Below are 13,924 nucleotides of genomic sequence, written 5' to 3'. Positions count from 1 at the left end.
TGGTGGGTTTTTTTTGGCACCTATAAACATCATTTCCTTAATGATAGAATAACAGAGAATACAGAATAATTAGTGAAGTGACTTGTAGCAGTGCTGCAGTGAAAGAGGGCTTAACGCCATTTGTGTAATGGTGTCATTATGTAAATGATGTTGGCTTACAATCAACTCTGATTTAATGGACTTTCATGAATAACAAACCATCTCGCCCCTTTCTGTTATAATGAACTTTTATACTTCTCAAAACCGTTCGAATCAAAAGGGAATTCAAGCGAGAAATCTTGAGAGCATTTCCAAACTGTACTTTAGCAATTATCCCAGAAAACATTTTAAAAACACATTTTTATAAAATTTTATAAAAATAATAATAATAATCCTAGTATTTCTGTTTTAACTTGGCCAGATTTTCACTGACTCCATGAAAGATCAATGGCTTCTCACATCTTCTCAACTTTGGCGATGTGTGGACTTCAATTCCCAGCTTTGCTGGCTGGGGAATTCTGGGAATTGAAGTCCACACATTTTCAAATGGTCAAGGTTGAGAAAAATTGCCTTAGAAGATGATCCAGGGATTGTACTGTCACTTTTGAGCACTTAAAGAGTAATATTTGGCCAATGGGTCTCTTTAAGCTGATGGAGGCCTCACAGCCTTACTCCCAAAGTCATAATGATCAGATGTGAATAAGGATTTGGGAGGGAACAGACTCCAGTGCTAAAAATCCCCTTTTTTTCTACACCGAGGGACGAACTAAGACCATTTCTTTGAGAATCATCTTTTGCAGCAGCAGCTCTTCCCATTGCCAACAATTTATATTATTCATGGACTGTGGCCAGTCAAATCAGTTGTGAAAATAGGTGAAGATGCAAAAATTGCTTTGTGCTGTGATATCTTCTATATATGCCATAATTCTCCCACCCACCCTGCAATCCCACCTCTCTCTCTCTCTCCCTCTTGGCTGCACCCTTTCAGTCCAAGCCAAGAGTAAATCAATGGCGGATAAACATCTTATCAAAGATCTGCTAATCAACCACAGATGTCCTTTTGTGATGTGTAATGTGTGTAAGCGGAACTGACAACGCACAGCCTAACCCACTGAAAAAGATCATACTTTTCTTAAAAGGGGGACCCCCTCCTCCTATGGCGTCATTAATTTTCTTCTTGGCTATATCACAAGTCATTAAAGGAGAGCTGACCGAAATTCTACCTAAACTGGAAAACGAGACCAAGATATCCCTTAATATACAGGTAGTCCTTGACTTACGATGACAATTGGAACCCGGACTTCCACTGCAAAGCAAGGCAGTTATGTTAAAGCGAATTTCACTTGATTTTAGGACTTCTTTTTGTCATAGTTGTTAAGCAAATTGCTGCAGTTGTTAAGTGAATCATGCAGTTATTAAGTAAACCTAGTTCCCCCCAATTGATTTGGCTGGTCAGAAGCCATCTGGGAAGGTTACAAATGCTAACCTTGGAACACTAAGTACTGAACCATTGTAAGCACTGTACAGGCCAGCTGCTAAAGCCCTCGAATTTTGATCATGTGATTTTGGGGACGCTGTGTTGTGTGTAAATGGAGGACCAGACATAAATCACTTTTTTTTCACTGCTGTTGTAACTTAGAACACACAACTGAACAAAAGGTTGTAAATTGAGGACTACCTGATTTAGAAGCATGACTCATGCTTAGATTTCTGCTTATAAGTACCAAAAAAATATATATTAAATTGCACTGAATGGGGTTCAGCTTCATTCTCCTTTCTCACCAAAGCCCTTCCTTTTTTAACTATGTTTTGTGTTAAAAGGGGCAAAGCAATTCTTACAAACTTTCTGTAATGGTAATCAAAGGCCTGTTGCCCTTCTGCAAATTTTTAATCCATACACTACCGAGTAGCCTAAACATTTCTGAACTTCCTTTCAACTGTTATTTATTTACTTATTTTCCAAGCAGGATGGATCAAATTTCCATCTAGATATGATTTAGCCAAAGACAGAAGATGAAAATCGGTGGTTCTTCACGGACAAGGAAGTCCCACATAATGCTTGAAAATCAGGCCAACGAAGCGAAAGGAAAAAAAAAATCAATACAACTTCTATCCTTAGACAATCACAATGAGCTTCACAAGCAAGTCTATGCTCGTTTTATTTATTTATAGCATTTTTGCCCTATTTTTAGTCACGGAGATTCACAGAGCCGTCTGACACAGGCAAAATAAAAATGGCTTAATAGTCCGGAAGATACCATGCCGAAGGAAAAAAAGGAGGAGGAGGGAAGAGGAGTTTTAAAAATTCAAGGTGGAAACACCGTTCTGACACTGAGCAATGAAATTTAGAATTCTATCAAACGTGGTTAATTTCTTTTCATGCTTGCTGGGGAATTCTGGGAGTTGGAAGTTCACATATCTTAGTTTGAAAAACTCTGATTTAAGGTAGAAAAGAGCACCTCTCCTTTTTAGTCCACCTTTGGGTTGTTGTTGTTGTTGTTGTTGTTGTTGTTTTTGCTCTCCCCACTTTCTTGTACCCCATTTTAGTGCCACACAATGTTGCCGCTAACTATCCCACTGAAACCCAGAATGGGAGAACTGAACAAGCCACGGTAGAAACAAACTTAAGTGTTTGCATCAGATTGCTTTTAAACCACACTCTCCCTCAAAGGTTTACAGGACATTTCTTGCAACCTGGACAGGGAAAAAACATGGTTCAACTTTACAACTATTTGGGGAAGCATTTTTCCCCTTAAAAGGAAAAAAAATATATCTTGCTTTCATGCCAAAAGCAGCAAACCGCAGACAAAGAGACCAGCAGGCATGAAAATAAATGAATGAATGAATAGAGGAAGGAAGGAAGGAAGGGAAGGAAGGAAGGAAGGAAGGAAGGAAGGAAGGAAGGAAGGAAGGAAAAAGGGAAGGAAGGAAGAAAGAAAGAAAGAAAGAAAAGAAAGAAAAGAAAGAAAGAAAGAAAGAAAGAAAGAAAGAAAGAAAGAAAGGTCTATGTAGATTCTCAATCATCCAAGGCCACGGTTGTGCTTTTCCAAAAGGCAACTGGACTTTTGTTTTTGCTTGAAGAGGTTTCGCTTCTCCTTCAAGAAGCTTCCTCAGTTCTGGGTATATTTTACCCAGGGTATATTTGTGCTGAAGGCTTTTGTAAGCCGCCACATTGTAAGAAAGAAGATCCTCCAGATTTATTCTCACCTGCACTGATGCCCCTAGCAATCCAGAGACAGACTGAGGTCAGTTAAAGAGAAGTTTTCGGATTACCTTAACAGCTGTTATAACAATTGGGATGAGAATTTCTTTCTCATTATTCAGCCCCCCCAATTTGTTCAGAAACAAAAAGACCCTATTGGTAAATACATCATGAAAAAGAAAATCCCAGCTTATTTACATGTCAAGCTGCATGCAATTAGCATAATTTGCTAATTATTCTGGAGAAAGAGACAGGCGACAAGCTGTTGGAAGATTATGCTGCATTCAATCTTAGTTTAGCTCTACTAAAATGCCTTGGCTTTTAAAATGCCCATTTTTACTTCTCCCCCATGTCTCAATAGACGGAACAATCTTCAATTGGGCTTTCAAAGGTTTTTTTTTTTTTCCTGAAACACCAACTGAATGGTTTTTTGGACACCTCACTCAAATAAAAAGGAATCCTGTTACCAAGCAGCTGGAAAAGTATCTTGAAATCAGGGTATAACCAACTTTCACTACTCAATTATTTCACAGGCACAATTATTTCTTCCAAGAAACTTCTTTCTATCTACTTCCATGGTGATTTATCTGCTCCAACTATGAATATTTGAACAAACATCTGTGCAAAGATGTTCAATCTCTAAGAATGCATGAAATAGACCTTATACTGCACTAAGATACAAGGTTAAAGCAAATAAAAAACACTACATTCAATCTTGCATTGTTATACTTATATTTCAGCCCACAGATACTGTATTCCTTATATATGTACGGCATGCAAATGTTATAAATTGAGCATCTGCAATGTTTAGGAATGCAAAGTAAATAAAAGAAACAGATTTCTACCCCCCAAAAACCAGTTCTTGCAAATATAGTTTCATTGGATCCATAATAACCACATATAATTAGAAATATGCACTATAATTCTCAGCTAACAAAAGTAAGTAATATTAGAATACTGTTTTATCTTTTATAATGTAACTTTTAGTAAACCAGCCTTCATCCACCGAGAGCAGTGTTTCTCAGCTGTGGCAACTTGAAGAAGTGTGGACTTCAACTCCCAGAATTCCTCCTCTAGTCTAGTCTAGTCTCCTCTAGTTAGCTCAGGAATTCTGGGAGTCAAAGTCCACAAGTCTTAAAACTTGCCAAGTTTGAAGACCCTTGGATCTAGCTGGTTGGGGAATTCTGGGAGTTGAAGTCCACACATCTTCAAGTTGCCACGGTCAAGAAATACTAACCTAAAGCCTTAGAAGTACACCAGACTCCAATTCCCAGAATTCCTGACCTGTTCCTTAGCTTTACCTGAATTCCTGCAAAAAGAGATTGCTTTAATTAGATGGGCCTAAATTACCATCCAAGAAAGAGTGTATAAATTTATGTTCTTCTTCCTTAAGTCTCTGCCGCATCAGAGATTTGCATCATAGCTATGAAGATATTCTAAGAATACCAATTTCCTTTCCAAGATGGGAAGGTGTGATATATCACACTGGTTCTAGTAATAAGGTAAAGAGACCACACAGGACCTGAATTAAAAGGACACCGGGCGAGAACAATCACAAATCACCTCTTAACCTTTTTAATAATGATAGTAAGCATCCTATTTTTAATAATTCAGCCCAATATACAATTGAACTTTAAACACACTCTACTGATACAGCATCATTTTAAATCAGAGGTCTCCAAACTTGGCAACTTTAAGACTTGTGGACTTCAACTCCCAGAATTTCCCAGCAAGCTATGCAGGCTGGAGAATTCTAGGAGTTGAAGTCCACAAGTCTTAAAGTTGCCAAGTTTGGGGAGCCCCTGTATTAAATGATACTCTCTCTATATGTGGTGCAAAGTATTTCAAAAATCAACTGAAGAAGACCTTAATTTTTCATGGATCATTGATTGCTATTTCCTGGGGTCCTGAAATCTCAGCAAGATTCGACTCAGCCTAATTATCAACAATGCGTATTTATAAAAATCTTTATTACATGACAGGTAATAATTGTGTTTCATTATTGTTATATGGCAACGTATCAATATCTCTGCATTTAAAATGCAGAATAATAAAATGGGCTTGGAAAGGGCAAAAAAGAGATCATTTGGTCCAATGGAGGAACCCAAGAAACGGCTTATATATATATATATATTTAATTCGTTCAATGAAATAACAATCCACCAAGAAGTCTTGCTCTACTCCTCAACTAGTTTTTCCATCAAGAAACGCAATAACAGAATAACAGAGTTGGAAGGGACCTTGGAGGTCTTCTAGTCCAACACCCACTCCCCACTCAGGCAGGAGACCTTACACCATTTCAGTCAAAATGTATTATCACACAACAGACTATAGGTAACCTTCGACTTACAAACATTCGTTTAGTGACCATTCGCTAAAGTCACTAAGATGGCACTGGAAAAAATGACTTACGATCGCCGGTCAAATCTACAACTGTTGCAGCCACCCCCATGACCAGCCTATGCTCACATAACCACCTCACATATCAATGGAAATTCTGGTCCCAATTGTTCTTCGTAAGTCGAGGACCACCTGCATAATCTCTCTTTAGGAGCTATTATAGCATATAGTATCTATAATACAGTACTCAGGAGATCTTTAATCCCAGGCATCTAGACCAAACTTTATTGAATTCTTGTCTCTAAATAAGCAGCTAATCCAATACTGTAACTCCAAAAGCTAAGCATAGGAAAGAAATTACAGTTTAGGGGCGAAAATATTTTCTGAGGTCAGCGCAGTGAAAAATGGCAGATAGGAACCCATTGAAAATGGTTGCTCCATGTCTGACTGGAGCACCTAAGATGGTGTGGCTGCCGCAGGCTCATGGATAGGATTTCTCCAGGTAGAATCTGAGTGAGGACATCTGAACCACCCAACAGGTGGGGCCATGGACAATTAGACTCATAATGTACTCCCAACCAATGTGTATCAGTGTAAGAGTAAAAGCAGGACAATATAGCTTAACTCAACCAACCGTAGCTAAAAATACTGGCTTAGAGTGATATATGAACTCAACCAAACTCACCTATTAGTCCCACACACCTTCCAAAATGCTATTCAATCAAAGATCAGGGGGAAAAATAAACATTTAGACGTGGTGTAGGAAACAAGACCTCCGGTCTTCGTGAAGATTTTAAGAAACTCAAAAGTTGTGGTAGTGCTACTTTAACTTCCTCTTCCATTCATTCATACTAACTCACGATGACAGGACCCACTCTTTGATTCAATGAACATCAAGGGGAGGTTTTATTTTTATTACAAATCTTTTAATACCTTTGAACTCCTAAAATATTCTGGAAAGGTTTTCCATTACTATCCCATATTGAGAGTTATCGTGGCCTGAACGCCACCAGTCAATTTAAGGAATATCAGCCTTTTTCCACTCCTTTAAGAACGTGAAAAATAAACTAATAGCCTTCTATCCTAGTTTTTTCTTTTTCTTTTTTACAAGATCGCCACTCTTATTTTTCTTCCACCGGCCAAATGTGACTGTCCCTTCCTATCTTGGTCTCAACTCTTTCCACAACTCCTATAAATGCTTTCCTTTGAAGAGACCTGTCTTCTCCATTCATCATGAGAAGCCACTGAGGTACAGGATCTATGAGGGGGCCAGCCAGAAAAGTAAAGATCTTAGTCATAATTATGAGTTTCAATTGTACACACATAACTACCATCATGTCTTTGGACACACACCAATGCCCGAGAGTCTACCTTAAAGTGAGGTCTGGCCTTATCAATGTTGTTATTGTATCCCTATGTAGAGAACAGGTAAACATGGTCCGGCTACCTCTTGATCTTGCCCTTGTGGTTAAATACTAAGATTAATTTGCAAAGAGGAAGGGCATGAATTACAACTTGAGGAAATGGGTTGAAGGGCTGATGGAACCAAAGAGGTGGGTTTAGCTTCTATCTCTTTATTTGACAGGCCTGATGATCTGCCCCATTCACAAAGGACTTGAGCTGGCCAAAGAAAATTCCTGACAAAAGAAGAATAGTTAAATCATAACAAGCATCCAAAGTGCAGAAACCAAAGCTAAATCTTCAAAGGGGAGCCAAGGCAGGCGCCCAAAGTCAACCATCAAAGCCATGTTCATGCCCAAGGTTACAAACGGCACATGGCAGCATAACATTCGGAAGCTTGGCAACCGATTCATATTTATGACGGTTGCAGTGGTCACGCGATCCCTTTTTGCAACCTTTCTGACAAGCAAAGTCAACGAGGAGCTGCAAGGATTCATTTAACAACTGCAGCAAGGAAAGTCGTAAGATGGGGCAAAACTCACTTAGCAAATGTTTCACTTAGCAGCAGAAATGTTGGGCTGGACAGTGTACCAAGGACTACCTGCATTTCAAAAGGCAGAGCCGAGACCTACCGAAGGGTGGAAGGAAAAAGGCAGTTGGAATTAAATAATTAGGCTGGCCGTATACCAAAACAGCATAGAGGCCATTTACAGTAAATATTATGAATGGATCCGGCTGGGTTTCTTCATTCTCTCTCTCTCTCTCTCTCTCTCTTTCCCTCCCTCTCTCCCTCCCTCCTCTTCCAAAACCTCTTTTCTTTTTCCTGAGCTAAGTAGAAATTTGGCCTTCAGACACGACAGTACTCTGTAATTTGCATGGCTGATGGAAGTCTATCGCCTGCGACAGAGACATGGAGTTAGTTGGCTTTAGTCTAACCACTAGAGACAGGCAGGGCAGCCTTCTTTGGTGTGTGCGTTTGTGTTTTTCTAGCTATAAAGCAAACTCATTCACAGTCTGCGTGGCTCCGGCCTGCTGGCTTTTAAAGAAAATACAATTAGGCTTCAAAAAAAAAAAAAAAAAATTCCCTCCTCTTCTTCTTCTTCTCCTCTTTCCCTCCCTCTTGCATTCTTCCTCTTTGGATTGTTTGCAGCAGCAGTAATTGATTACTTGTCATAATTAGAAGGCAGCAGTGACTAATGAAGCATTTATGAATCAATTTTTGTTGGCTTTTCAAATATTCTTGTAGACATTGTATGGAGACTGGGGTCTTTCTTTTTCTGGGCCCCTTCTTTAAGTACTGTACACACAGACAATCCTTCCCCCCAAAAATTCTAGGCACTCCATGCTTATTTACAGGTTATTATAGTTCCATTAACCTGTAACCTAAAGCATTTATGTGTTCCTTAAGCACTGCAGAGAGAACACCTTCCATCTGATCCTTATATTTGGAGGTATGAAAATATGAAGTTGGGGGAAATGTTTTGGACTTTCATGTAAGATGAAAAAGAATGAATATTAATTCCTAAAAGCAGATTTCTTCAATGGCCCAGAATCTCAGACTTAGGTAAAAGCAGGTTGGAATAACACAGTTGGAAGGGACCTTGGAGGTCTTCTAGTCCAGCCCCTGGCTCAAGCAAGAGACTCCATACCATACCATTCAGACAAGATTGTTGTCCAATCTCTTCTTAAAAAGCCCCCCGTGCTGGAGCACCCACAACGTCTAACTTCTGTCAAGAAATTTCTCCTTAGTTCTCGGTTGGTTCTCCCCCTTGATTAGTTTTCATCCATTCCTTCCTCATTGATTTTGCTTGTCAGTGGGTCTCAAAAGGGGATCACACAACTCTGGGACACTGCAATCATAAATATGAACCGGTTGCCAAGCATCTGAATTTTGATTGCATGATCTTGGAGATGTAACTGAAGATGTAACTGTGAAAAATGGCCATGTCACTTTATGGAGCGCTTTGTTAACTTCGAAGGGCCACTAAATCAGAAGTCTCCTAACTTGGCAGTTTTAAGACTTCAAGTCCAAGAATTACCCAGCCAGCATGACTATATCTGAGGAATTCTGGGAGTTTGAAGCCCACAAATCTTAAAAGTTGCCAAGTTGGGAGACCCCTGCACTAAATGAACTGTTGTAAGTCAAGGATAATCTGTAACGAGGAAGGCAGAAAAATCCAGAGTCCAGCAACGTACACGTGGCTCTACTACTGACCTCTGGGAGAAATTAGACTTTTTGTGAAAATATCGGTAGGGTTTGAACCAGATGTCAACAGATTTCAAAACAAAGCCCAGAATATTTTATAAGGCCTACTCAATGCCATTAAGACCTAATAATGGGTCATAAAGAGTTATTCTTTTTTTTTAAAAAAAAAAGATACTTCCATATCTAAGACCAAAATTTGTTGATTAAATCTGTGTTCTAAACGGAACGGTGCTATTACTAACTTCAAATGGTCACTAAATGAATGATTTGTGAGGACTACTGTACCTGTGGGGCCACCTCTTTTGCTGCCTATCAGGCTCCCTTGCTCCACCTGATGTTTTACATTTCTGAAACATTCTTCTTTAATTAAAGGTAAAAAGCCAGCCTCTCGTATCAACTTACATACCTCAAAACTGGTCCCTCAAGCTGTCTTAGCAAATAATTTTAAACAAATAAATTGTGCAGGGTTGCAACCCAGCATTTGAGCAAAGAGCACCCTTCCCCTGGTCCCCTAAACATCAAAGGTAACCGAGAAGAAAGAAAGAAAAAAAACATTTGAATCTACAAACTAGACAGAGTGGAAGCCTGTTTGTTAGGTGTGTGCTGTGTAGCTACAATTGCCAAGCAGCCCCAAGAGGCTGAGCATTTTAAAAAAAATGTGACCCATTTAAGATCCAAACTAAACACATCCCCGAAATTTTCCTCCCAGTTTCATTGAACTTGAAGACTGACCAGGGCACAGCAGAGCAACATTAAGTCATCGTAATTTTAAAACTGTTTATTATTCCTTATCTTTTAAGAAAATAACAGACGGAATATGGCATTTGTGTATTAAGTGAATTCCGAAAGGTTTTCTCCCTTGGGAAAATGCAACTGATAAAAATCATCTTTCCAGATCATCAGGCAAGGCTTCCTAAACAAACAAATAAATCTTGTGGGTTTTTGGTCTGCTTTTGAACTTTTGCAGGCTTTTTGCAAGCGGCTGCCCTACCATATTAAGGTCCCAGAATGGGGGGGAGGAGGGGAAGGTATCTGTTAGCCCCGCCATCCTTCGTATGTGACAGATGACATTTCTAAAACTTTGTTCACAATGCTTGCCAAGATGTCTAAATTAAGAAGACTTGTAAAAAAGACAGCCAAACCCATCCCCTCCCTTTCCTAAACGGAGTCTAGCAATACCAGATTAATGCCAAATATTTAGCAGCGTTCATTTTTCCTCCTTCCCTGCAGACGGCATTCTTTCCAGCTACTCTCAGATTGCACATTAAGGGTGGGAGCAAAAAAACAGAGGAGAGGCAGCTCATTTTAGCGGCTGCAACAGGGGATCTGCTTAGAAGACCCCGAAACTTAGGGGATTTTCCCTGAAAGCCTCTCAATGAAAATAGCTTTTTCGTCCCGTCCCGTCCCCCAAAGATCTCCAAAACTCAAGGTTTCGCCCTAAAAGCCTCTCAAATAAAACACCATTCTTTTTTTTTCTTCTCCTTAGAGAAGACAGCAAAGGAAGGTTTCTTCTAAAACCGAGGAGCCTTTTTTCTTTAAAGGTGGGTGGACAAGTTATTTCTGCACACAGTTTGGGGGATCCTCGAGCCTCTATTATCAAGGATGAGAACCTGGGCAGACGAGACGGGCCGCTGAACGTTTACCAAAATTGCTAACCAGTTAAAAGTTCCCGGATTTGATAGAGGAAAAATATCTCCTGCTCTACCCCACACGCCCTCTTCCTCCGCCAGCCCTTCTCCCTCCCCGCTTTTCCTTCGTGCTTCCTTCCTTTACAACCTAAAACCCTGTGTCTCCTCTGGCCAGGCCTTTACTTAAGAGGCAAAACCAGCATTCAGCGCCAGTCTAGAGACAGGCTGCAGACTGGAGAAGTTAATCATTACTTCTGTCTGCCTTCATAATCTAATCACTTCTGTGCCTCAGCGTATACAGAAAAGGCCATTTCTCTCTCTCTCTCTCTCTCTCTCTCTCTCTCTCTCTCTCTCTCTCTCTCTCACACACACACACACACACACACACACACACACACACAAGAGAGAGAGAGAGACACATGGAAACAGACAGGCTCAACAGCTTTCAGCAAGCCGGTGCCCTCTGGACACATCTCTGGTAGACCGGGAATCGTGGGACTTGTAGTCTGAGCACCTCAGGAAGGGCACCCGAAGGAGGAAAACAGAGATTTGGCTAGAAAACTCTGGGTTGGATTCACTTCCTTTCCCCAACTGGGAGTCTTGGGCCCTTACTCCGCCCTCGAGAATGAAAAATTGAGGGGGCTCTTCTTAAAAAAAATAAAAGGGGAGGTTGCATTTATGATTCCCCCCCCCAAAAAATAAACCCTCTCCTGAACGCAGGGAGTTAACAACACTTAACGAAATCTGACATCTTCGAAAGTAATTAATCCTCCCCGCATTCCTGGGAAGCTAATAGCACAAAACAAGGAATGGCAAAGGGGAGGGGAGAGGAATGAATGACTTTTTAGTTTACTTTAAAAAACAGGCTAGACAGCACTTTATTCTTATTTCAAAGCCGTCCTAAAGAAGACTGAGAGCTGGCTGATCTTTTTGCTGCTAGTAAAAACAAGACACAAGGAAGACTGTTGCCTCCTTGTTCACCTCCACAGTCATCAGCTATCTAGGGCTAGGGCCGTGATGGTGAAAGGTGGCATGCAGAGCCATTTGTGTGGGCATGCGAGCCCCAGCCAAACTTACGTGCACTGCGCATGCACGTGCCTCCCAGCTGATTTTCGGCCTGCTTAAGGCCATTTTTGCCCTCCCGGAGGCTCAAGGGAAGCCTCTGCTGCCTCGGGAGGCCGAAAAACAGGCCTTCTGGAAATACCGGAAGTGCCGAAATGGGCCCATTTTTCGCCCTCCCAAGGCTGCAGAGGCTTCCCTCGAGCCTCTGGGAGGGAGAAAAGGGCCCGAAAATCAGCGGAGAGGCACGCGCATGTGCAGCGCAGGTAAGGGGTGGGGGCGTGCATGCGCATGCACGGGGGGGGGCAGGGTGCACTGCATCGTGGGTGCTGGCACGCGCACTTTCGGCAACCGCAACAAAAAGTCTAGGGTAGGGTAACCCACCTGATAATCCACACCTCCCCTCTTTGGGGTGGGGCAGGGTGTTTATACACAACTCTCATCATCCTTTGCCATGGGGAGCAGAGATCCCAAGTCATAGGGAGGGAGTCTCAGGACCTCAGTTGGGGCTTCTCCATCCAACCAAGGCAGGTAGCGAAAGATAAAATCCCAAAGGACCATTAAAAAAAAAACCCCTATCAAATACAGGTAGTCCTCGACTTACAACAATTCATTCAGTGACCGTTCAAACTTACCACAATGACGCTGAAAAAAAAAGGGACTGTTTTTCATGCGACCATTTGCACCATCCCTGTGTTCACATGATCAAAATTCGAACCCTTGGTAATAGACTCATGAGGGTGGCTGTGTGTGCGATCCCCTTTTTTGCGACCTTCTGACAAAGCAAAATCAAACGGGGACTCCGGATTCACTTAGCAACTGTGTCACCAGCTTAACACAAATGCAGGGTGATTCACTTAACAACCGTGGCAAGAAAAGTCGTATAAGTGAGGGCAACAACCACCCCACTTAACAAACGTTTCTTCAATGAGCCTCCTAAATTTCGGGCTCCGTTGTGGTCATAACGTACGACCACAATGGAGCCCCAAACTTCTGTTGTTAAGTAAGTTTTGCCCCATTTTATAACCTCTCTTGCCCACAGTTACTCAGTGTTATCACTGCAGTCGCTAAGTTAGCAACCCGGCTGTAAAGTGAATCTGGTTTCCCCATTTTGAGTTTGCTTGTCAGGAAGGGATCATGTGACCCTGAGGTAAATATGAGCAGGATAACTTCAAACAGTCACTACATGCGAAGTTGTAAGTCAAGGATTACCTGCATATAATAAATCCAAATTAAATGCAGTTGTTGTTCAGGCATTAAGTCGTGTCTGATTCTTTGTGACCAGAGCACATCAGGCCCCCTTGTCCTCCCCACACACTCCCATCTCCGGGGGTTTGCGCCCAAATTCAGCTTTGTTGCACCCATGGCACTATCTAACCACCTTCATTCTCTGCCATCCCGTTCTCCATCTGCCTTCCATCTTTCCCAACTTCAGGGTCTTTTCCAATGAGTCAATTAAAGGGAAACAGGCTAGCAAATAAAATACAGGTAAGTCCTAGGGTTACAACAGCAATTGGGAGTGGAATTTCCACTGCAGTGCGTTTTTAAAAACGTAATGTGGCGTGGCCAAATTGCTCAGCTTTGGCAATTCCGGCACTCTCCGTTGGCTGTTGTTAAGTGAAGACTATGCAAGTTATTATGTGAGGACTGATGGGAAGAGGAGGAATCTAGGCACGCAGGCCGGTAGATGAATGACAGGCAACAGGCATTACAGAGTGCAAAGAAGTGGTGAGAGTGTTGGCTAAGATTTATATGGCAGTATGAAGAAACTTGTAAGTTGATCAATTCTCAGTCATTGCTATAGAATAGACTGGCTGAGCAAGTTCCTTCCAGAGGAAAGTTTCAAACTAATTTACAGTCCAATTTCTTAGCCACTCTATTTCACTAGCTCTCGATTACGATTACAGCACAGTTAAGCGTCATTAAACTCAAGGGGACCTATCTATCTAGGGAGATTTCAGAGGATTGCATTAAAAATGTCCTAACGTAGTTGGGACATGTGAATTTGCAACACTCGGCTCTCATCTGGTTGACCTACTTGATGACAGTGAAATGAGAAGAAGTGAGCGAGCAGTCTTTTCATCTTTTTTCTTTAATTGTCCCGAATGA

General features: G+C 41.4%; 1 protein-coding gene across 1 annotated transcript in view; it reads right to left on the bottom strand.

Annotated features, from left to right (window-relative positions):
- The window catches only part of SMAD7 (SMAD family member 7), a 53,680-nt gene that overhangs the window by 3,283 nt on the left and 36,473 nt on the right, over positions 1–13,924 (bottom strand). The window lies entirely within an intron of this gene.

The sequence above is a fragment of the Notechis scutatus genome, chromosome 2, assembly GCF_049901735.1.
Source record: "Notechis scutatus isolate UNSWTSFEM ecotype Mainland chromosome 2, rNotScu1.2, whole genome shotgun sequence".
Taxonomy (NCBI): Eukaryota; Metazoa; Chordata; class Lepidosauria; order Squamata; family Elapidae; genus Notechis; species Notechis scutatus.
The sequence above is the reverse complement of the archived record's forward strand: the minus strand, read 5'-3'. Positions and strand labels throughout refer to the sequence as shown.